The sequence below is a fragment of the Lygodium microphyllum genome, chromosome 11, assembly GCF_053477565.2.
Source record: "Lygodium microphyllum isolate KBCC chromosome 11, Lygodium_microphyllum_v1.1.10, whole genome shotgun sequence".
Classification (NCBI taxonomy): domain Eukaryota; kingdom Viridiplantae; phylum Streptophyta; class Polypodiopsida; order Schizaeales; family Lygodiaceae; genus Lygodium; species Lygodium microphyllum.
In genome coordinates, this window is record NC_141145.1 from 96,621,254 (window position 1) to 96,646,557 (window position 25,304).

Here is a 25,304-nt window from a genome sequence, read left to right on the forward strand (position 1 = left end):
AATTGAGCCAATAGCCAAAGTTAAGGAGTGGGTAAAAGCGGCCCAAGAGCATCTCAAGGATACTGAGCCTATATTAGAGGATAAGATCGACGATCTCTCTAGTATAAGCACTCGAATCTCACCTATATGACCAAGGTTGAGAGACACACACCATGCCACAGGCGGTGCCACCTAGGCCAAGTTTAGATGCCACAAGCTAGCTGATCAGTCAAGACCAGTGTGCCAAGGAGCACAAACCTAGGAGAGAGGCAAATAACCAGAAATATCCTCGCGACATTAGTGACCACCCTAGTGATCCTCAGTTTAGGAGACCTGCTCAGACAGCACCCCACACTATGGCAGGAGTTGAAACATTGGGTAGAAGAATCGATGGAGCATGCTACCACTGCTGACATACAGGATCATCATGCAGTCACGTAGATACCAAACTTGACACTGCACTCAGTGCCAAAGTCACTATACGTTAATGCCTTTTGGGAAGGCACTGAGATGCATGCAGCTTTGCCTATCCTAGCCCTAGGAGACATCACATAGAAGGAAATAGTAGATACCAGGGTGGGAGTGAGTGTGTTGAGCAATACTATGCTCCAGGCTTGGGAAAACCCACCTGTCAAAATCACTAGATTCAATGTCACTCTAGCTAACATAATGAAAGTAAGGCCATTTGAAGTCTTAGAAAATTGGCCAGTGAAGATCATGGGTGTTCAGTTCTCTGTGAACTTCATTATCATGAAGGGAGTGGACTATGATATTCTGCTAGGATGACCCTAGATGAGAAATGCTCAAGTCATTGAAGATCGGCAACTGTCTAATATTCCTGGGGAAGCAAACGAAAGCAGTAAAGGTTGAGATGGACACTTGGAAGATGACTCCTGTCAACTTGGATGCCATCTCTACCATACTTAGGGGTGATACACCAATAAGGAAGTCTCATAGACCCCTAACCAAATACATCCCTTATCTTGAGGATGAGCAAGATTAGATGCATGTCCTAGCAATCATCGATCTCCCATTCTAAGATGAGGAGGAGACGTACAAACAGGCTGCAAAAACTACGAGTGCGTTAAGGAGGAGCCCGTAGTACTGCTCTGTATGATGACCAGGAACTGACACTACAAGGATATCAGGCCATAGCGATGCCGATTAGTGACGACAAATAGTGGCATCGCTAATAATGACACAAATAGCAAGGGTACTTAGAGCAAAAAAATGTAGGCCGAAACCCAAGCGCGTTACATTTTTCACATTTGCGAAAGAGAGCGAGAGGGAGCGTAACCGTTTTGCTAAGAGGGAGAGAAAGAGAGAAAGAAGGCTTGTCACCGCCACCGTCGCCGCCACCGCCGTTCGCGAAGAAGAGGAGGAGGTGTACAGAGGGCGAAGAGGAGTCGCCGTCATGAAGAGGAGCCGCCAAACCCTCTGTGAGTGCATTCTCTCTCTCTCTTTTACTTGTTTTTTGTATAATTTGTGTATATTGATAAGAGGGAGAGGAAACGAGAGAGAAAGAGAGGGAGAGGGAGCGGGAGGGGGAGGGAGAGGAAATGAGAGAGGGAGAGGGAGGAAACGAGAGAGGGAGAGGGAGGGAGAGAGAGAGAGAGAAAGAGAGGGAGAGGGAGAGGGGGAGAAAATGGGAAAGGAAGAGGGAGGGAGAGAGAAAGAGAGGGGGAGGAAGAGGGAGGGAGAGGAAATGAGAGAGGGAGAGGAAATGGGAGAGGGAGAGGGAGAGGGAGGGAGACATTAAACGTAATAGGAAAATGAGAGAGAGGGAGAGGGAGAGGGAGAGGGAGGAAATGGGAGAGAGATAGGGAGGAAATGAGAGAGGGAGAGGGAGAGAGAGAGAGAGAAAGAGAGGGAGAGGGAGAGGGGGAGGAAATGGGAAAAGAAGAGGGAGGGAGACATTAAACATAATAGGAAAATGAGAGAGAGGGAGAGGGAGGGAGAGAGAGAGAGAAAGAGAGGGAGAGGGAGAGGGGGAGGAAATGGGAAAGGAAGAGGGAGGGAGAGGGAGGGAGGGAGAGAGAAAGAGAGGGGGAGGGAGAGGGGGAGGAAATGGGAGAGGGAGAGAGACATTAAACATAATAGGGAAATGAGAAAGGGAGAGGAGAGAGAAAAAAAGAGAGAATGAGAGGAGAGAGAAAAAATGAGAGAATGAGAGGAGAGAGAAAAAGATGTTAAAAATAATAGGGAAAGAGAGAAAGAGAGGGTGAGGGTGAGGGTGAGGGAGGGAGAGGAAATGAGAGAGGGAGAGGAGAGAGAAAAAGATAGAAAAATCATTAAACATAATAGGGAAAGAGAGAAGGAGAGGGTGAGGGTGAGGGTGAGGGAGGGAGAGGAAATGAGAGAGGGAGAGAAAGAGAGGGTGAGGGTGAGGGAGGGAGAGGAAATGAGAGAGGGAGAGAAAGAGGGAAAAGGAAATAAGGCCTTATGATAAGCTCATCCTAGGCTCATAGGGATTAGGCTGATCCTCAATAAACCTAAGGGATATATGGCTAGATAACCCTAGCACATTTGCACCTCCTAACATAATGTTCTTCCTACAAAGAGACCTCTCATACATGGGGCTTGTCCTAGTCTCCACCACGCAAGTATACAACAAATGCAATCAGCCTATGAGTTAGAAAAACATTCATTTTTCATAACGTAAATCCAAAAATAACTTTGGATATTCCATAAAAATCAATCTCTTCTTAAAAAGACAAATACAAAAAACTAAAATAGCATCATTCATATGCTTCGCAAAACTAAAACTGCATCACCACAAGATCTCTTAGGAAACTCATCTTTAACTATCAATTTTAATTTAAAAATATAATATAAAATCACTTGCAAGGAAAGACACTCTTTTATCATTAACCCTCTTTCTTCTTTAGAATAGTCTTAGGAACAAATTTCTACTCTAACAAGCATATATTTGAGCATAATAACTATTTTAAGGTTTATTCCATGAGTAGTAGTAGTATATATGCAACCATCAAGCTAGAGATCATGCTTTGGTATCTCTGGAGATCCCAATCTCATGCCCTCATAGAGATTGTAGTGTACAATAGTGTGGAGAGAAGGTGGGCGAGTTGCAAATGGTAAAGGAGAATTCTATTGATGATGGAGAGAAGATGAGGTGAATCACCAATTCTATTCTTAGTGAGTGCAACCTACCCATAGTATGGCATCCATGATCGATTGAAATCAGTAGGACTTTGAAATCCTACCTCAAGTATTATAACTATTGTTTTGTGGTGGATTTTGTTGCCATAATTCAATGCCAATTTGTACTTGTGTTTTCCACAGTGTGTTGACTATGGGTGACAAATGCTCTAGTCGGATGTCTTTCTCTTTCTCCTCTCTCTTCTCTCAACCCTTCTCTCTCTCTCAATCTTCTCTCTTTATCTCTTCCTATACTCTCTCTAAATCCTTCTATCTTCCCCTATCTATTTTCTCTCTCTATCTCTCTTTCTATTTCTACATCTCTCACTTCTCTCCTCTTCTTCTCTAACTTTACTCTCTTCCTAACTATTGTCTCTCTCTTCATCTCTATATAAGTAGTTGTAATCGTAGTCATGGTCGTCGTAGTCCTGGTCATGGTTGTCGTAGTCGTGGTCACGGTCATGGTCGTGGTCGTGGTCGTGGTCGTGGTCGTGGTCATGGTCGTGGTCGTGGTTGTAGTCATAGTTGTAGTCGTGGTTGTAGTCCTAGTCGTAGTCGTGGTCATGGTCATAGTCGTAGTCGTGTCGTGGTCATAGTCGTAGTTGTAGTCGTAGTCATGGTGGTCGTGGTCATCATCGTGGTTATCGTAGTCGTGGTCATGGTCGTGGTCGTGGCCGTGGTCGTGGCCGTGGTCATGGCTGTGGCCGTGGTCGTGGCCATGGCCGTGGCTAATGCCAGGAGGCATATTACATGCACGGTAGATTCCGTGCCACGGTGGATTCCGTGGATTTCGTAAACTTTTATTACCGGGGCTCATACACAAAGTGGAAAGCATTGATGTGTAGAGATAGCAAGGGTGGCAGTGGAAAGCATTGGAGGATAGCGTGTATTCAAGTTATCGTCAATATTTTGATGGGCGCATGTCTTAGGCATGGTGCCTATATTTTGTCGTGCTTATTTATCAAGGCGCTTGATATTTATTTATTATTTTTGTATGCGCATGGGCACACGATTTAGATGTTTGTATTTGGACATTGTATTTGGGTACGCCTGACTTCTTAGGTGCCCATTAGCTTTAATTCTATTTGGCACAAAAGCAAACTCAAAATCCAAAAGTGTGCTATTTTGTAATTTGGGCTATTATTTGAGCTTGAAAATGATTAATAAATGAAATACATGCTTTGTGGAGGGCTCAAATAAGGCATGGGGGGAGATTGCACCTAATTGGCCTCTTGTTCATGTCGTACAAGCTTTCTACATTGATTTGTGTGCAAAAAGTAGAGTTCTTTTGTTCTTGCAGACCTTTTAACGCTCACTACTTGCGCTTACAGCATCCGATCTGCGTACCAGTGATATCAAAGCGAAGCTGAGATCGAGATCTTCCAATCGCTTATCATCTTGCCTGAAGGCGGAGCTCCTGGAAACGATCGAACTCTATAGTTAGTTTCATCGCAAACGATCGATACTAGTGTGTTCTTGGCGATCAAGAACCCCCTTCTACACTCTTTGATCGCGAAGGACCAGCCTGTGGAGGCGGAGGACCACGTAGACATCTTCTTCTTCAAGTCATTTTTCAACCAGACAAATAGTAAGCTCCATATCTCAAAAGCTTTAAAGCTTTGAATTAAAGCTTAGTAAGTTTAATAAGAAGCTTTAGAAAAGCTTCAATCACGAATTTGACGAATGGCGGCAGCGGCATGTACTCACCTGGGTCGACGGCGCAAAAAACGATCCCCCTCCTAAAATCAAAATCATCGCCAGATCAGTTTTTCTCCTAAAGCTTAAGTCAATTAAGCTTTAAAGAAGCTTAATCACCCAAGTCCACTAAACCTCCTTACTTCTGCAAGTTACTTAAGTCACAGAGGTCACTACTGACTTATCCAACCACTCCCATAAAGGTTGTTCACACGTAGAAGCACACAATCACTATATTGCTCTCTGGTAGACTCTATTCACACCTGCAGACTTGCTGAACCAGTTTCAGCAAACGCAGAAGGTCATACGCAGTTTCTTCGAAGAAAACGAATACCGCAAACGCAAAAGACAAAGACCATAAAAGCCAAACAAAATATACAAGCCTTGTATACCCGTTGTCGTAAAGTTCACGCAAAGGCTGCAGAACACAGGGTTCAAGATACAGCAAGGGAAGAGGCTAACCAGAAGAATTCAAATATTTGATGCCAAATTTCACTATATTTCTTGTCAAGAGTGTTACAAGAAATTCATGATCAGAAAATTTCTGATGACAGTTACATTGAACAGAAGAATGGACATTATCCAGTAATCCAGTCAAACATGTCCCTTAGTGCAGAGAATCATTTGTTGTACAACACATCTGATTTCCGATGTTCTCAGAGGTTTCTATCAAATATGGATCACATCAGCATATACATTTTGTATCTTGACAATTGCCTGATCAGCAGAAGATTTCAGGAGATCAAGAGAGCTGAAAGAATCTATGTACTGGAATCTGCAATGTTCTAGAGTATCAAGTGTCCACATCTGAAATTGTATAAGCATAAGAATAGCCGTTCTCTGTTTGCCGGCACGACCTGTTCTTCCAGAAACGATGCATGAATGTCTTATAGCATGTATATGTGGAGGATTCAGACATTCCAGTTCAGCCACATACCCTGTTCTTCAATTCAACATATATTGCATTGACCACCTCTTTCGTACATGAAAAGCAGTTACAACAGGCTGTGCACCCTTAGAGTTGTTTAGGAAAGACACAAGATTGTCAGCTGGATGTGAGACAATGGCACAGAAAACTCTTGTAATGTAGGCACCAGCAAAGCTAACTGCAAGCTGTGTAGGTTTTGAGCACTCTTCTTTGGGAATAGGTGCAACATTCTTATACAGCAGCTCAACCGTTTTCTCAAAGTATGCAAACTTCATCATAGTGTATGGAATCTGGCGACCCCATAGTGGAACAAGACCCTTATAAAGGCCTGGGTAGCCCTCGGATGCAACAAACTTGGGAAATCCATCAGCCAAGCCTCTGGAAAAACCTGGCTGGGTTTGAACACAAACTTTCACAGCTTCAAAAGGACATAAAGCAATGTCTGCAATGAATTCTGCAGAAGCTGATCCCGTCAGGTAAATAAGGGTCTTGTACTTCTCAGTGTTTTTTGGCCCAGCCAAATCAGTATAGTACTTCTTAAAGTACTCCTAGAAACCAAACTTGCACGAAAGAATTCGCCAATTTTTCACCAAGAAGATGGCATTACCAGTCAGAGCTTTTGAGGCAGCAACTTCTTGATTGCCTACAATAGACTGTCGACTGATTGGTTGATTGGCTCCTTTTACGGAAGGTTCATCGAAAAACAAAAGGCCTCTTCAATGCACACGGCTGCGTGGCCATCGTGAGTTTGCAAGTGACGAGTGCTTCCTCAAGCTCATCACCTCATCCACAGGTTGCAGACTGCGCATTCCCACACGAGCCTCATCTTCTTCGATATCGCTGCAGCTTTCCTCCGCATCCGATCAGCTTCTCCTCCATGCCGGTGAAGGAGATGCGCCAATAGTCATAACGTATTACTGTCATTCATCATTAAGCATCAGCTTCATCTATTGAAGACTCTTCTCAATGTTGCACTGAACTTTTATTGGAGAATAATTCAGTCTTGTAGATCAACGCTTGGCGGTAGCCTAGGTTGGCCCCCCCCACACGACTGGGAGCTCCACCCTGTCTTCTTCCCCCCCAAAGCGCCTGAAAAAACCTTTCCTTTTTTTACCAAAAGATGCTTTTTCCCTCCAAAAACGGTTTTTGAAACTAAATTAGTCTCCCCTTCTCCTCTTTTAGTTGAGCAGGGATAAAAAAAACCTCCTCTTTGACAAGATAGTTTCTGTACACCCTTACAAGATCTAAGCACCAACATTGATTTTGACTTTGAGATTTATCTTTGAAGTCATGCATTGCCCCTTTGTCAGTCAGCTTTACAATGAATAATCTGCGCATAAACTTCGACTTCGGCCTTGAAATTTGGAATGGCAAAATACTCCCTCGGTGCTTCACTAGTGCTTTGCTTGCTTAAGCAGCTTTTGAGAGACTTCCTTCAACTCTATGTCATGGGAACTTTTGAACTTAGATGATCGCTTCCACAATCCTTCCTTTGATTTCATAATTCCCTGCACTTTTCTTAGAGATCATCATTGAAATTATCAGCTTGATAATGTCCTTTGGCATCAGTTTTTCATATTTTTCTAACACACACACATCATGCATCCAAACAAAATCATACACACACACTAACGGAATATATACATTAGATGCGGATTATCATAATGCATCTCGCACACAATGAATCACACGCAGAAAATAACACAAATGCACAACAAAAGAAATGGAGGTGTATACGACTCGGATGTGCAGCAGCACGACATCCACCCCCTCTAAACCTGCGCATCCTCCGGATGAGCCAACTATCCAGGATCATTCAAATCCACAAATAGGTCGAGTCCTTCTTCAGTTTCTAGTAGACCTGTATCTCCATCAGCTTCATCATCCATATTCTCCGCTTCTTCTGCTTGACTTTCTTCTACCTGTTTTTCTTCTGTCAATGCTTCAAGTGCATATTCTTCATCTTCTCTTCTCTTGAAAATCTTGACTCGTTTTCCAGCAATGGGCACCCTCAATACTGTTCCATCTAATTCAGCCAACTCATAAGTACCATTATCAAAAACCTGTTTCACCTCATATGGCCCAAACCATCTTTGAACCATTTTTCTCATGCTACTATGCTGATTCTCTAGACTATTATCGTAGACTAGAACCCAATCTCCTTCTTTTATGGCTCTAGGCCTCAAGCGATGCCTTAAATCAAACATGTCCTTGTTTCTGAGTCGGGCTGCCTTCAAACGATTAGCTGCTAGCTGTACATCTTTTGTTCTTCTCTCTAGTTGACGAGTCCGAAGAGCTAGAAGCTCTTCCCTTGATAAATTCTCATGCCACGGAAGAACACTCCAAGTGAGAGCACAAATTTCTGTAGGCATGACAGGTTTTTGGCCATACATCAACTCTGCAGGCATGTATCCAGTAGTCACACTATGTGTAGAGCGATCAACCCACAATGCAAAAGGTAGAAATCTCGGCCAATCCCCAATCTGACCTCTACAAGCTTTTGCCAATGCTTTAACTATCGGCAGATGTCCTCTTTCACTTTTGCCATTTCCCTCTGGATTATAGGCAGTAGTAAGAGCCAGTTTAATCCCAAGCCGTGAGAAAAATTCTCTAACTTCATCTGCATCTAGCTCTCCACGATCAACTGTAATCTTGCCTATACATCCATACCTGCAAAATATTTCTTCCAACAAGAATTTACATACTGTAGTGGTGGTCTTTGTCCACAAAGATCTGCCTTCAACATAGTTTGTAAGATCCTCCCTAGCCAAGACAAGATATCTAATCTGCCAAAGTCCCACTGGCAAAGTAACCAAGTCTACCACCCACTTATAATGCATACATAGTGGATAAGTCGGATGCAACTCATCACGATGTCGCACTAAAGAGTAAAGCTGGCAGTCCCTGCAAGTCTCCACAAAGTGAGAAACATCTTTATACATCCCTTTCCACCAGTATCTTTCTTTGATTTTCTCATAGGTAGCCCACACACCTCTATGTCCAGCCCATGAGCTCTCATGAAACTCTCGCATAATCTGTATCTGCATCGCTATATCACAAACTACTCTCAAGGGCAAGCCTCCTCTCTTCTTTGGATGCTTCCAAAAGAAAACTATCTTTTAAGAAATACCTATAAGCCTTCCTTCTGATTTTCTTGAATTCATGATCTGTCCAATTAGCTCTTCGAGTCAATGAACTTAGATACTGTCCAATTTGCAGCCACTCGTCAACATAAAGTTCTTCAATAAAGGCTTCAACAGTAGATACATGACAATCATGAACAAGGACAGAAGCTGCAAACTCTGTCTCATCATCTTCTGCAAGCATTGGCTCCTCATCCTCATATCTCGCTCTAGATAGCATGTCAACTAGATTATCTTTCCCTGCTATGTGTCGAAATTCTAGATTCAATGATTTGATATAGGCAATCCAGAGAAGCATCGCTATATCTAGAGTCGAGCAACTAGTAATCATGCCAAGCAAAGGCAAACAATCTGTTTCCACAACAATTGAAGCTCCAATGAAATACCCTTTATCACACTTCAGTGCAGTAACTACTCCCCACAACTCTCTTTTGATCTGCGGATATCTCCTCTGTCACTCATTAAGAACTTTAGCTCCAAAGCGGATTGCATATCTATTTCCATCAGCATCATCCTGTCCCACTGCCCAACCTATGCCAATAGGGCTAGTATCAACTATCAACATGATCGGCCGTCCACACTGATAATCTACCTTGCGAAGAGTAGGAGCTGACTGTAACAGCTTCTTGAGTTTACGCATGGCTTTCGAATGCTTCTCATCCCAATGAAATTTCTGCCCCTTTCGAAGCAGCTGATAGAGAACATCTGCTATATGAGCAAAATGAGGAATCCAAATCATGTAAAATACACAAGCTCCCACAAATCTCCGCACCTCTGAAGTAGTCGAGCAATACTCTGCAATCCTGCTTATGGCATCCACCTTTGCACAGGTGAAGGCTTCCTGCCATAATATCCAACCATATGCCCAACTATGATGACTTCATTAACACCAAATACAGATTTCAGCCCTGAAAGAGTCAAGTTTACCTCCTCTAATCGTGTCAATATTTGCTCACAAGCAACCAAGTGGTCAACCACAAACTGTCTACATCCACGCAAATCAAGACTTTCATTCTTTTCTTCTTCTGCACAACCCTTAATAGGCACATCATCTAGGAAAGGCATGGTATACTGCGGAATATAGTCTCCTAGAACTCTATGCATAGCATTCATCATATGAGCAACTAAGTTTGTGGCACCTTGAGGCAGGGTACACATCCTCACAAGACCAATAGGTGTCTGCATAGTAGTACTATCCCTGCTTTCCAAGGCAAGCTGAAACTGATCATAACCTAAATACAAGTCACCTAGAGAATAGATGGCTCGTCCTGCAAAAGCCCCAGCAAATTCATCCACAACTGGACCTGTTCCCACATTCCTGATTGTCACTTTGTTCACGGGCTGCATATCCTGAATAAATCTCAAAGTACCATTCTTCTTTGGTATAGTAAACCACCTGTTAGAATAGGGTGCAGAAGAGGGTTTCAAAATCCCCATCTTAATCTTCTCATTCAGAAACTCTATCAGCTTTGGCAAGTGTGCTTTAGGCACAGGTATAGGACGCATATTCCATGGTACATGAGGAACAGTGAAGATGACCATAGGTGCAACCAATTCGGGATTAATGCAGCCAATTTCATGTGGAAAGAAAGCAAATGCCTTACCATGACGTCCAAGCATCTCTCTAAAACATTCTTTTTCCACTAGAAGCAAGAAATCATCATTTCCAATCTTCAATTCTGCAAGAGTTTCAGTTGTAAATTTATGTCCAATATTTGCAGGATCTCTCAACATAGGCTGCTTCATTGCTTTTTCTATCTGCTCATCACTATCAGGAGGAAGCGGCCCAGCAACCGGCTTAACCTTCTTATCAACTGTTTTATATTTTGTGTCAACCTTGGCATCATTCAAGCACTCTTTTCTTTGCTGCAATTTATGCAAATTTTCAGCAACTCTCAACTCTGTTGGCTGAAAATTTTCAGCCCTTTGCTCTATGGACTGCATGGGTGCAGCCTAACTCTGTATGCTGAAATTTTTCAGCATTCAACTCTGTTGGCTGAATGGATTCAGCCGTCGGCTCTATGGACTGCATGGGTGCAGCCTCATACTCCATATGCTGAATTTTTCCATCATTTAACTCTATTGGGTGAAAGGTTTCAGCCCTCTGCAACTCTGTTAGAGCTGATCAAGATAAGCCATAAATTCAGTTTGCTGAGTTTTCTCAGTCTCTAACTTTGTTTTCAGCATAAAAGCAGAAAATTCCTGAAACATATCCAAGGTTTGCACAGGTATGATCTTTGAACCCTTACATACATCAATTTTTCAGCATTTCTCCCATCTCAAACAATGTATCTGCATAAGACATCCCTTTATACAATCCATCTACATGCTCTTCTGCTTGCAAAATACCTGCATTCTTCAACTCTTTCTCCTTACGACCAATGTACTGCCTGGCAGCTCTAGGCAAATCTAAAATTTTCTGATAACTCACTGAACTATCTGAAGAAAAACCAATAAAATTATTGGAGAAAGACTGGCTGCCAGGAGGCGAGATCTCCTCTTTTCTCCACTTCGTACCACTGGCGTCTCACAAGACAGCGGTACTTAATGAAAATCCAACTCCTTTGCAGGTAGTGGTGCCTCACGCAAGGAGTCCCTGTTTCTCGGATGATTTACCCCAACAGTCATAAACTGAACAGCTCGCATACCATCTTTATTGCGTATCCATGCATAAGCTGACCCATCATCCATCACTTTCGTTTCCATTCTTGCTTCTGTAATGAAAGGCTGTCCAAGAATAATCGGATAAGAGCAAGAATCCTGAACAAAGCAATGATAATCCTCTTCAACATTACCAATAGAAATTCTGATACTTGGACAAGTAGCATACATATCACCAGAAGTATTATTGGCGGCTCTCATGCGCCAGCCATGCTCTGTATCCATAGGCCACTTGCCACTCTCATAAACACCTCGAGCAATAAGATTAATCTCAGAACCATGATCGACTAAAGCGATCAAAGGAATTTGTTTCTCTCCAATCCTTACCACTGTCTCATTGGTTTCTCTAGCCCAATGGCTTCGTGAAAAATGGCTGCGAGGAATGAGAATAGGGATATCATCATCTTCATACTGCATAGGCTGAACTATTTTCTCCAATTGCGGATTAACAGAAGCATTCTCAACCATCACTGCATCATCATGCTCTTCCCCAAGAGCTCCATGCCACAATGTCGTTTCCTCCGTAAAAGATCCTGCATCTGATCCTGTATTTCTCTTCTAGCAATCCCAAGAGCTTCTCCAACAGTAAAAGTGACTTCACTATTCAAAATTCTTTCATGAAAAATCTTACTCATATCCGTCTGCATATCAAGGTCTGACAAGAGCTTAAATCCTGGCTCCTTTCTTGGTTGCCTCTTCTCTTTCATCAGCTTGTCTCCCATAGGTTGTTCAGGACCTGATTGAGCTGGAGAACTTGACATAGGTGGAGCTGTAACAGGTGGTGAAACAAAGTCACCCCCTCTAGTCTTTTTGGAGGTGCTGGGACCCTCCTCATCTCTTCTTCTCTTTTCCTCAACCATGGCATCTAAACCCTGTGTTTTAGCCTATAAGCAAAAATAGAATACCTGTCAACAGGAGAATCCCATCCTGTTTCTCCTCGGATACTGGAGCCCACACAAGTCATAGTAGATGCCTGAACTTTCTCTCTTCTCGCTATCTCCAAGACAGAGGACCATAAAGCAGAGTCTCCATCTAATTTTTGCTCAAGCTGGACTCCATAAGCTGAAGCATCTCCTCTAACACTCACATAAGCTGATCGCACAGCCATATCATCAACAAGCTTCTTCATGCCTCCCTTACCGAAGTTCGTGTCAAGAGGAGCGCCAGTCTCTGTCAGCCATATCTTCCCATCTTGTCCCCAGAACACTACATTCTTCTTACGTGCTTCCTGAAAAGCATCACAATCTCTGCAGTGTTGGTGCTCTGTACTATCGCACCAAATACATCGTCTCCCTTTTCTTTGACCAGCTGGAAAAGTAGTCGCTAGAGCAGGTGCTACAGCAGGTACTGACATAAGTTGCTCCTTTAACTTACCAACTTCAGCTTTGACTGCTTCAATCGTCAAATCTGCCAAGCCTTTAATAACATCATCTACAGATAAGGGCACTGGAGCAACAGGAACTGGTGGATTCACAACAGGAGGAGTAGGCTTAGGTAAAGAAGTTGCAGCAGGGGTAGAAGAAGAAGTCTCCAAGGATTTTTCAGAAACTGATCCTGTATTACGATGCAATCGTACTCTCCTACGCTGCTTCTTAACAAGAGCATTCACAGCATCAATGACATGTCTCCACTCGGTCTTTAAACCTGAATCAGTAGCTTGATCTTCCAAAAGATCATCCAACTTTTCCTGTAAATCAGCATCAGTAGCTTGTAAAAATAACTCCACTTTCTGCATCTCCAAAGCTTGCTGCTCAGTTCCATCCAACTGATCATAGCGGCTCTCAAACTCTCGCAGAAGAGCGGTAACTGAAAGTCCCTTATTAGGCATAGAAACCCATGCTAAGAAATTCCTGCGATTCATAAGACCTGTATCCTCCAGGAAATATTCATCTTTTAATGCCTTCTTAAACTCTGCCCAACCTGCATGTGTTTCTTGAATTTCTGAAATTCGGACTTCAAGAGCGCGCACCACGATCCGCAAAAAGTAGCGGCTCCAAACATCTTGAGAAACCCCAAAAAACTTCATCTTTTCTTCATACAAATGCAAGTAAGTTGACACTTGCTAGCCATTAAACTGCTTCATCTCCTGTTGGACAGCTTTCAAGGCATCCATGGCATCACTATCACGTTTCGCGTGAGCTTATTGCTGCATATAAGTGGTAAATGACTGAAACAGGATCTTCATGAAATTGTCATCTATCATCTCTTCTTGCGAGTCTCCCATCTTGCTGAAAAGTGACACAGCACTTTCACGTCGGGTTCACCAGAAATGTCGTAAAGTTCACGCAAAGGCTGCAGAACACAGGGTTCAAGATACAGCAAGGGAAGAGGCTAACAAGAAGAATTCAAATATTTGATGCCAAATTTCACTATATTTCTTGTCAAGAGTGTTACAAGAAATTCATGATCAGAAAATTTCTGATGACAGTTACATTGAACAGAAGAATGGACATTATCCAGTAATCCAGTCAAACATGTCCCTTAGTGCAGAGAATCATTTGTTGTACAACACATCTGATTTCCGATGTTCTCAGAGGTTTCTATCAAATATGGATCACATCAGCATATACATTTTGTATCTTGACAATTGCCTGATCAGCAGAAGATTTCAGGAGATCAAGAGAGCTGAAAGAATCTATGTACTGGAATCTGCAATGTTCTAGAGTATCAAGTGTCCACATCTGAAATTGTATAAGCATAAGAATAGCCGTTCTCTGTTTGCCGGCACGACCTGTTCTTCCAGAAACGATGCATGAATGTCTTATAGCATGTATATGTGGAGGATTCAGACATTCCAGTTCAGCCACATACCCTGTTCTTCAATTCAACATATATTGCATTGACCACCTCTTTCGTACATGAAAAGCAGTTACAACAGGCTGTGCACCCTTAGAGTTGTTTAGGAAAGACACAAGATTGTCAGCTGGATGTGAGACAATGGCACAGAAAACTCTTGTAATGTAGGCACCAGCAAAGCTAACTGCAAGCTGTGTAGGTTTTGAGCACTCTTCTTTGGGAATAGGCGCAACATTCTTATACAGCAGCTCAACCGTTTTCTCAAAGCATGCAAACTTCATCATAGTGTATGGAATCTGGCGACCCCATAGTGGAACAAGACCCTTATAAAGGCCTGGGTAGCCCTCGGATGCAACAAACTTGGGAAATCCATCAGCCAAGCCTCTGGCAAAACCTGGCTGGGTTTGAACACAAACTTTCACAGCTTCAAAAGGACATAAAGCAATGTCTGCAATGAATTCTGCAGAAGCTGATCCCGTCAGGTAAATAAGGGTCTTGTACTTCTCAGTGTTTTTTGGCCCAGCCAAATCAGTATAGTACTTCTTAAAGTACTCGTAGAAACCAAACTTGCACGAAAGAATTCGCCAATTTTTCACCAAGAAGATGGCATTACCAGTCAGAGCTTTTGAGACAGCAACTTCTTGATTGCCTACAACAGACTGTCGACTGATTGGTTGATTGGCTCCTTTTACGGAAGGTTCATCGAAAAACAAAAGGCCTCTTCAATGCACACGGCTGCGTGGCCATCGTGAGTTTGCAAGTGACGAGTGCTTCCTCAAGCTCATCACCTCATCCACAGGTTGCAGACTGCGAATTCCCACACGAGCCTCATCTTCTTCGATATCGCTGCAGCTTTCCTCCGCATCCGATCAGCTTCTCCTCCATGCCGGTGAAGGAGATGCGCCAATAGTCATAACGTATTACTGTCATTCATCATTAAGCATCAGCTTCATCTATTGAAGACTCTTCTCAATGTTGCACTGAACTTTTATTGGAGAATAATTCAGTCTTGTAGATCAACGCTTGGCGGTAGCCTAGGTTGGCCCCCCCCACACGGCTGGGAGCTCCACCCTGTCTTCTTCCCCCCCAAAGCGCCTGAAAAAACCTTTCCTTTTTTTACCAAAAGATGCTTTTTCCCTCCAAAAACGGTTTTTGAAACTAAATTAGTCTCCCCTTCTCCTCTTTTAGTTGAGCAGGGATAAAAAAAACCTCCTCTTTGACAAGATAGTTTCTGTACACCCTTACAAGATCTAAGCACCAACATTGATTTTGACTTTGAGATTTATCTTTGAAGTCATGCATTGCCCCTTTGTCAGTCAGCTTTACAATGAATAATCTGCGCATAAACTTCGACTTCGGCCTTGAAATTTGGAATGGCAAAATACTCCCTCGGTGCTTCACTAGTGCTTTTCTTGCTTAAGCAGCTTTTGAGAGACTTCCTTCAACTCTATGTCATGGGAACTTTTGAACTTAGATGATCGCTTCCACAATCCTTCCTTTGATTTCATAATTCCCTGCACTTTTCTTAGAGATCATCATTGAAATTATCAGCTTGATAATGTCCTTTGGCATCAGTTTTTCATATTTTTCTAACACACACACATCATGCATCCAAACAACATCATACACACACACTAACGGAATATATACATTAGATGCGGATTATCATAATGCATCTCGCACACAATGAATCACACGCAGAAAATAACACAAATGCACAACAAAAGAAATGGAGGTGTATACGACTCGGATGTGCAGCAGCACGACATCCACCCCCTCTAAACCTGCGCATCCTCCGGATGAGCCAACTATCCAGGATCATTCAAATACACAAACAGGTCGAGTCCTTCTTCAGTTTCTAGTAGACCTGTATCTCCATCAGCTTCATCATCCATATTCTCCGCTTCTTCTTCTTGACTAGGCGATTGCAGATTTTCAACAAACGGTAAGAAAAGTTAATATCAATCATGCATTGTACTTGCAAGCTAATTGAATACTATATACAATAAGATTGGGTTTGGCTGGCAAATTTTCTATCCAGGGAGGTGATGTCTCGTCCCAAGGAGGAGTGCACCCTTTGAGGCCAATTAGAAGAGTTCGTAGGCGTGCGATGGATGGAGTGCATGAGTCAATCCACCACTTGCAAGGCACTACCCAATCTATACTGTCAATGCAAGAGGAGACAGGCAGCCTTCCAGAGCTACTTACAATCTTGGAGCCTGAGATGGAGGCAATGATCGATGTATTGATTCCCATGGATGTCGAGACTTATAATCCACTTAGAGAGGAAGCATCCATACCATTATATGCTGGGTGCCGAGTATCTCGCCTGAAGACACTGCTTGCACTCTTAAGTGTGCAAGAAAAATACGGGTGGAGCGATGCGAGTGTGACTGAGTTGTTTAGGTACCTTGTACATACGCTTCGTTGATTTCTTTTCAGCACTACTATTAAAAACACTTGTGCTTTTTCAAGGTGTTTTATGATTTTTTTCACGTTATTAAAATATCATATATTATCACCTACAAATACCATACCTAAGTCTGGTGATAATGCATGACATGTTTTATGAAAGCTTGGCATGGACTACAACAACATCCATGCATGTATCAACGATTGCATACTGTTTCGAGGAGAATACGAGACTATGGAGAGATGTCCAAAGTGTGGTGCTCACAGGTATCGACATTTGCAAGGACAAACCATTCCTCAAAAAGTTATCAAACACTTTCCGCTTATCCTCCACATAAACCACATGTTTCGTACATCCGGCATGGCGAGCTTGACAACGTGGCATGCACAGAATAGGTCCACAAATGGAGTTCAACGAATATCAGCGGATTCACGTGCATGGAGCGACATTGAATCTACCTTCCCAGGCTTTGCTTGAGAGCCAAGGAGTCTTCTACTTGGTCTTGCAATGGATGGCATGAACCCATTTGGTCTGTGCTCAACTTCTTACAGTGTGTAGCCTATAGTCCTTGTCAATTACAATATCCCTCCGTGGCTTTCTACAAAGAAAGGACGTCTTATCCTTAGCTTACTCGTCCCCGGCCGCTACAAAGTCAAAAATATGGATGTGTATCTTCGTCCATTAGTCAATGAGCTTAAGATTTTGTGGGAGGAGGGGGTCACCATGTAAGATATGAGCAAGCGTGATGGTCAAAGGTCCGCCAATATTGGAGCCATTCTCATGTGGATGATGTATGACTTTCTGGGATTCGGAGAGTTCTCAAGTAAATAGGCTTCCGTTCTCGTTGGTAATATCTATATTTTATCTTGTTCAAGCTTGTATTCACTAGGTCATGGTGTTGGAACATGTCTGGTTACCTCAGTTTATCATGCTTGTCCATTGTGCGGGCCACAATTAGACTCCTGAAGGCCATGAACCATGAAGAAGATGGTATATCAAGGGCACGCTGCTTTCTTGCCAGAGGGTCATGAACTCAGGGAAGGTTTTCTTGGAAAACCTCCAACACATATGAATGCCGCAAGTTGGTACAAGCTGAAAATGGTCCACGCAGAGTCACATCCAAATGAAATGTGACAGTTCTTACTTTTTTACGAGTTGCCATATTAGACCCACTTACAGGTCAACCACTTATTGGATCCCATGCATATTTCCAAGAATGTGGGCAGCTTGCTATGGGATCACATCACGGGAAAGAGAGACACTATAGGGGCACGAATGGATTTGAAGGAGGTAGGTAAGATGGAGGCGCTTTGGCCGCAGTCGAGTGCTGATGGTCGTGTGTAGCTACCTTGCGCTCCTTGGGTTTTGTCTACTAAAGAAGAGTGCATTGTGAAGCAAGTAGTCAAGTCTATCCGCACTCCGACGGGTATGATGTGTTCTCTCAGGTTTGTATTTTCTAAAGATGACCAATTATCAGGGCTAAAATCCCATGACTGGCATAAGATATATTTGGTTTGTACTAGGAATGGATTGTAATTGGTGTACGCATTTTGCTATTTGGAGTGTAGCCATTGTTCATAATGCTTTCTCATTTGTGGTAGTTTGTACTACCGATCACGATTGCAAGATACCTTACTCCAGAAATACGTGGGGCCATTTACAGGTTGTCGACTTTGGTGCAATGGATCTCACAAAAGGAGATTAAGATGTCCTCTATTGAATCCACGAGGTAGAGAGCAGTGGAGACAGCCTATCTCTTTGAGAAATACCTGCCTACTAGCATGCTTACAATACAAATCCACCTTCTTGTGCATCTTGTAGATGAAGTGGAGATGGATGGACCTGTCCATACACGATGGATGTTCTTCTTAGAGTGCTTCATGAAAACTCTGAAAGGCTTTGTGCAACAACGAGCTCGGCCAAAAGGTAGCATGGCTAAAGGTTGGTCGGTGTCTGAGGCGCTAGTGCATATTTCACAATGTCTACCAACAGTGGATCCAAACAACAAAATGCTATGGTCATTGAAGGACGATGATAGACTGACCGGAGATGTGGTGGTTAGAAATGGGGTAGAAAAAAGAATGGATGCTGCAATGGAGGAGAAGGTGAATCGCTTTTGTATGTTGCACCATGCCTCTATGGAGACGTGGCTCGCCAAGTACCAGATCGCTAGGCAAGATCGAGAGGAAGCGCGATCTGAATTTCGATGTAGTACGCGTAATCGACCGATTTGATATCCCAAGGGCATGGAGGAGATGCCACGGTTCATGTCAACGCAATGGTTGCATGGAGCTTTGACCACAACGTCTCACTCAATGGAGGAGTGGGAATTCTCGAGGGAATGTAGTCCAAAGGTGATGAGGTGTTTAGGATTTGTTGTATCTATATTTTATATGTGACAACTAATTTGAGTATTTCAATGTATAGTACAAAATATATAGTGTAGCGTGGTCGCACGGACATCATTTTCGCGTGGAGCGTATTGACAAAATGAGCTCCACAATGGACTGTGGTATCATGGCAAGGTTCGAGCAGGAGAGCCGGCAACGAGCAATGGATCCAAACACAGTTATAGATGAGATGGAGTATTTTGGGAACTTGCAAAGTATCGTTACGGTGGATTACCGTAACTTCTCCATGATACTATTTGATGTGCAGTGGTTCAAAGTGGTACTTGAAGAAGCTAGAGCAACAGTTCGACGAGGTCCATCTAGATTTCTCAAAATAGATTCCGAAAAAAATGGATGGATTTGCGTGACACCTTTGTGTTGCCGGCCCATTTTTGAACAAGTGCATGAACTCATTTGTTTGTTAATTGTATTATGACATGGTACATGTCACAATAGTTTAATCTCTCTTGTACGTGTTTGTGAACAAGTAATCTTCTATCCAAATCCCTGACAATCTCAATGGTGATATGTTATACCTTCAACTCCCCGAAGTGTGAGAGTATATGATCAAAGTGATGTTCTGAGCATAGATGAGGACAATATCCAAATAGACGGGTCGATATTGCAAGAGGTGGAGGCCACCAAAAGCTTAGAGCCAGCATCGGCTAACAATGACGAAAATACAGGAGTCCAAGAATTCTTTGAGCATGAGGTGGACTCATCCTTTTGTGGTGACATGTCTATCGACCTTCCAGTGTATGCGGAGTTGTGTCAGGAGATTGACATGGGACCATAGGTACTTCATACTTGGAGCATCCACTTACTCAATTCGTTGACTAATTGCTTATAAGGGTACATAAGATATGCATTTTAAGTGAGATCATTTTTTAGGATTTATATTACCGTGCTTTTTATGATTTAAATTGATTATGCTAACATCATTTTTTATTTATGCAAGTAAAATTTTCAGGATGATTCGAGGGATGAGCAATGAGGAGTTGTAGGATATCTTCATGTGCATGTCTCTAGATCAGATCACGAGATTCAGAGACATGGCAGACCAAGAGCTGTCTCAGACATCGTCAAGCTACTTTGCTAGATCTACTTCGGTATGATCGGATGCTTTAGCTTCGAGCAGACGAGGTTGACACTCTAGACTTGGGCTAGAGGGAGGGAGTGCTTCAAGGTCAGGGGGACGCTGTAGAGATACAGAAGCAGTGAGCCTGCGGTCGGTACGGGATACAGGTGCGACTCCTCACTCTCGTGGTGGTTCCAGGGAGCATGGCTCAAGTAGATGCTATGGAGGCACGGACGCGGTGTCTCCATCTTGTCATTATGCTAGAGTTGTGTCACCTCCAAGATTTGTCACACTTGTGGGGACGTCTACTACAGTTACTCCAGCTTTTGCTCAACCGTTTGTGGGTGGCACCCCTATGGGTGCCACTCCGACAGATATTACCTCGATCGGTACACCGAATGCATAGGGGTCTCCTGGATATACCCAGGAGTGTGGACACAGGTGGGAGAGGAGCCATCTTAAGCATATCCCAGGGGAATATGTCTATCTTATCGATGATAGGTTAGGAGCCATCATCATGAATGATGAGGGGAGGAGGGTGATAGCTCTAATGAGAGAGTTGTGCCAACAAGTTTCTTGGCACAACGTCTTAGATCATTGGAAAAACATACCGGAGGGGAGCAAGGACTACATAGTAGCATCCTTGCATGAGGAATTTCCGGTTCTAGCCTCAGCAGATAGATTTTCTATGGGCTGGATGATGGACTACATATGTGCATATATGTCACACAAACGATCGAACACATGCAAGGCACTCAAGAGTGGGGCTGCAAAGCCCAAGTGGCTAGACGCAGACGACACGGAGTCAGTAGTGCGAGGCGACGGGGGCAGGACTAGAGGCCAGAGTGGTCCATCATCTTGGGAGTGGCGGCCACACGACATATCTGGAGGACTTTGTAAGTTTTTCTTTTGTTTTGCTTGCTTATTTTTTTGCAATATCATTTGTACTGACAATCATGTTTCTAACTGTTAGTATTTTGTTTTCTTTGCAGCACTCCATTACAAATTGCGATCCGACCGGCCTTGAGACTAGATATGCAGAGAGGCACGGTCTCACTGCATTGATCGATCGATTGTATAAACGCGGTGGCCTTGTAAGTCACTCATCTTTCTTGTCCGTAGTTACCATGTTTAATTAGAATGCATTATTATATGTGGACTGATGTGTTGTTTTTTTTTTACAGAGTCCATTCAATGCTCCTTTGTAGCAGGATGACGAGCTTTCGGATGGAGAGGATATGTAGCTCGCCCTTGGATCCTTGGAGCTCATACACCTTTCTTTTTTGGTCGCCTAATCTGTGTAGACATTTTCTATGTAGTGATATCTTGTCATGATTGTACCAGTCGCTTTCATTATGCGATCATGTATTTATTTCATGTATCAATGTTATGATTTCAGTATACTTTGTTTTTGTTTACAGGAGCATTGTACACAGTGTAGAAACTATTCTGTATGGCCCAAATAAAGCACACAGTGCCATATGTGGCAGGGCAGCAAGCTGCCCTGCTACAATTTTTTTTTTCCATGTTACCATCGCTATTAGTGTCACAAATTTACTGCACGCATCATTATTGGCGTCATTATTAGCATCACAGAGCGTCGCTATCAGCATCGTTATTGGCGTCGGTATGTGACGTTGATATCGACACAAATAATGACATTAATACTGATGCTGATACCGACTGTTCTATGGCGTCGCCAATAACGACGCTTTTTGCACCAACGGGGGAAAATTTTGTTATTTACATTTTTTCCACTTTTAATGTCGATATAAGGCCTATATCTTGTAGTGTGAAGCAGCCAACCTAGACCTATCTCTTTCCATGTTCCTAGCAATAGGCTAGAATTGCATGAGATCCTCGAGTATCTAGTGGCCAAATTTACTTGCAATATCTCTACTAATGTCAAGCCCCGCAGAGACCTCTTGGACGATCCTAAGTGGAAATGGACTAAGGTGCATGACCTGAACTTAATGTACAACTGGGCCTTAGTCACCAACAAAGGACAAGCTAGAGATGAGAGTCTAGGGGATGACAAGCAGATAAGAGGAGCCAATTCTGATGATGAGTATGAGGGCTGCCATTCTAGTAGTGAGGAAACTAGGGAAGAACTAGACACCGTAGAATATGACACTGAAGAAAGGGTGATAGAACAGCTCAAAGCACACTCCAAGCCCCAAAAAGGAAGTACTTATAGGATCGAGAGAGGAGTCATGTGGATGGAATGCGATCACTCCTAGCTGGAGCATGTGGGAGGAATAGATTACGAACAAGCAGGGATAGCCCAACCACTAGCAATGCCCTTGCTTAGGACAGATGCACCCATCGAGATCTGACTACCAGGGGAAACTTATTCCTCTAGCAAGGATTGCGAGTTTAATTCTGAATTGGAGGTGAGTACAGAGAGAAACCTGGAGATACCCCAACCTCCGAGGACCAAACGCACTAAGGGGGACCTAACAGCTCACCTAAGGTGTAGGCAATCGAAGAAAAAAAGGAGAGGATAGACAAAGAAGGAAGAGGTTAAGTAGTAGAAGAAACCATAAGACCTATTGAGATGCTTTTTGAAGTTTAAGAGAGATGACAGAGAAGCGGTCCTGTTGGGAGCAAAACAACAAGGACAGACAATTGAGCCGATCGAGGGACCTGCCAAGGTCAAGGAAGTAAACTTGTCAAGGGAAGGCAAGAAGCCTCGATTGATGTTTATAGCTGACACCTTGACTGAGGAGGAAGAGGCCAGTCTCATTGCACTCCTGCAAGAGTACGTGGATGTGTTCATATGGTCCTTAGATGAACTCAAAGGCATGGATCCTAGAGTGGTAATGTATAACATACCAACGGCCCTTGATGCAGTGCCGGTAAAACAATGACCGTACCCTATGAATCCAAAACATGCCCAAGCTATGAGGGAGGAAATTAATAAGCTAATGAGGGCAGGATTCATCTATGAAATAGAGCACACGGACTGTGTATCACCGATTGTGATAGTCATGAAGAAGAATGGAAAGATATGAGTGTGCGTGAACCATAAGAAGGTTATCGCCATGACAAGAAGGGATAATTATCCATTACCATACACTGAGCATATGATTGAAAGGGTAGTAGGCAAAAAGTCCTACAGTTTTTTGGATGACTTTTGAGGATACAACCAGGTGCAAGTATATCCCAACAATAGGCACAAGACCGCATTTGCTACTGAGTGGGGTGTTTTTGCTTACATTGTAATGCCCTTTGGGTTAATGAACACACCTACAACCTTTCAACGGCTAATGTGCACCATCTTCAAAGATATGCTTAGATAGGAGCTAGAGGTGTTTGTAGATGACCTATGCTTTCACTCTAGTTGGGAAGAACACTTGGAGAAGCTGCAAGCATGATGCTTGGGTAGAACACTCTAGTTCTGGGTCAAGCAAGGATGCATCCTAGGGCATGTGGTATCCAAGAATGGCATAGCCATCGACTCTTTGAAGGTCAGGGTCATTATCGACTTGCCGCTACCAAAGGACTATAAGGGAGTTCAATGTTTCTTGGGTCACACCGAATACTATCAGCACTTTGTGTTGAATTACACATTGATTGCAAGACCATTGTATAATCTACTGATAGTGTTTGAGTGGACTAATGAGTGCCAATGAGCATATGAGGAGTTGAAGAAGGCTCTTACGATTGCACCAATCTTATGAGCTCCAAATTAGAACATCACCTTTCACGTGCATGGTGCGCCTTGCGCTCCTTTATAAAAGTATTGACTTGCACTTTTTCTTATGCACCTTTCTCCTTGATTTAGGACTTTTATGCACTTCTTGCATTTCCATATTTTTCTTGGCACGCCTTGTCTTCTGTTTCACTTTTTCCTTGGCCTTGTCTTCTGCTTTAGATTTTCCCAATTTTCCACCTTTTTTGTCTAAGGGTTAACATTACCCCCTCCTTGATGAGTGCCAGTCCCATGGCACTTGCTGGTGATGAGAGGGACGATAGTGTTGGGTGGCTAGGGGCTTGCTGAGGTTGTGGACATACCGTGTTGGGGGTGTGTTGGAGGGATTTCTAGAACTAGAAGGCTCTTGAGTTTAGAATGAGCCCTAGTCTTGGAGGGATTTTTGGATCTATTGGAGGGATTTATGGAACTGAAAGGCCCTTGAGTTGGATATAATCCCTGGTGTTGGAGGGATTTATGGAACTGAAAGGTCATGGCGTTGGATATGATCCCTAGTGTTGGAGAGATTTATGGACCTATTAGAGGGATTTATGGAACTGAAAGGTCCAGGCATTGGATACGATTCCTGGTGTTGGAGGGATGTTAAGGGGTGGATCCATCTTTGAAATTGAAAATGGTGTTAGATGGATCCACTCTTGGAGGATGGTTTGTGGATAGATCCTTCTTTGAAATTTAAGATGGTGTTAGACAGATCCGTCATTTAACCCTCCGTTTGGCTGAGCTCGCTTGCGCTATTCCAAATGTGTTTCTTCATTCACTTTCTGATCGTGGCTATTGCAACTGCCCCTTGCTTGGTTGTGCTTTTCCCGATAGCACATGGCATAGGTGGGGAGTGCATTGCATGGATGATGGGGTCTCTAAAGCTAATGGTAGGGCCTTCACTTGTTCCTGGAAAGAAAAGAAAGGTGCATTACCTGTGGGTGTGTACCATTGTTGTGCAGTGCATTGTGCGTATGCTAGTAGGATGGAGCTTAGGGTAACAAGTCTACCACATGTGAGTGTTACCTCCATGGGCATGTCCTGCCCTTGGATGTGCCCTAGGCATGATGTGGGGGATCAAAATGAGGCTAGGGGGTTAGGGGTGGAGCCCGGCCAACTGAAGTCACTGAGCACTCCTAGCTTGACGACCCCTAGGTGCAGTGGCTATGATTGATGCTTTTTTTTTTCATAAGTTACATAGTTGTGGCAGAAGTTAGTCTTCATCATTGGAGTGAGGTGGAGAAGATGGCTTAATAGATTTACTAAGGAATATGTGGCTTTCGAGATATCCCTTGAGGTTTTAGTGGACTTGAATGGCAGTGTGGTGAGGAATGGATGATTTCAACGGGTGAAGCAGCTATCATTCAT

The 25,304-nt window shown here is 43.3% G+C and overlaps 2 pseudogenes; both read right to left on the reverse strand.

Annotated features, from left to right (window-relative positions):
• Nucleotides 1-5,502: 5,502 nt before the first annotated feature.
• Nucleotides 5,503-6,502, reverse strand: LOC148029121 (mitochondrial phosphate carrier protein 3, mitochondrial pseudogene; annotated as a pseudogene).
• A 7,606-nt stretch (nucleotides 6,503-14,108) lies between these two features.
• Nucleotides 14,109-15,226, reverse strand: LOC148029122 (mitochondrial phosphate carrier protein 3, mitochondrial pseudogene; annotated as a pseudogene).
• Between the last annotated feature and the right edge of the window lie 10,078 nt (nucleotides 15,227-25,304).